The following is a 489-nucleotide window of genomic DNA, read 5'->3' on the forward strand; positions in this document are numbered from 1 at the left end:
GTGGACGGGGACTCCCCGGGGGCGGCGCGGCGCCGCCGCCTCTGGGGAGAGAGGTCGGGAGGAGAGGAGGAGAGGAGGAAAACGTTTTACTGTTTCTCCAAACAGACAGTCCGATCGATACCCAGCAACTCAGGCACCGGCGCCGGCGACCCTGCAGAACAGGTGAGCCCTCCAAACCCCAAGAGAGACTCTGGAGAAATCTGGAGCCGTGAGGGTTAGAAAGGAAACCCAAGAGAGGCTCGCTCATGCACCAAGGCGATTTCCGCTCCAGGAAATCAATTGCTAGAAGTATGCGGGTCGTCTTCGGTTTCTTTCTTCCCACGGAACAGATCGTCCAGAGATTTAGAAATAGAAACCCGACAGAAATATTCCATACACGTACTTGGGAATTGCTACATGTGCATGCATGTGTGTGTCCGTGTAGGAGTAGTGTTGGACACCGAATAGGCTAGCTCCTACTGGTTAGCTGCTATATATATGTACCTATAG

The sequence above is a fragment of the Triticum dicoccoides genome, chromosome 2B (assembly GCF_002162155.2).
Source record: "Triticum dicoccoides isolate Atlit2015 ecotype Zavitan chromosome 2B, WEW_v2.0, whole genome shotgun sequence".
In the NCBI taxonomy this organism is placed as follows: domain Eukaryota; kingdom Viridiplantae; phylum Streptophyta; class Magnoliopsida; order Poales; family Poaceae; genus Triticum; species Triticum dicoccoides.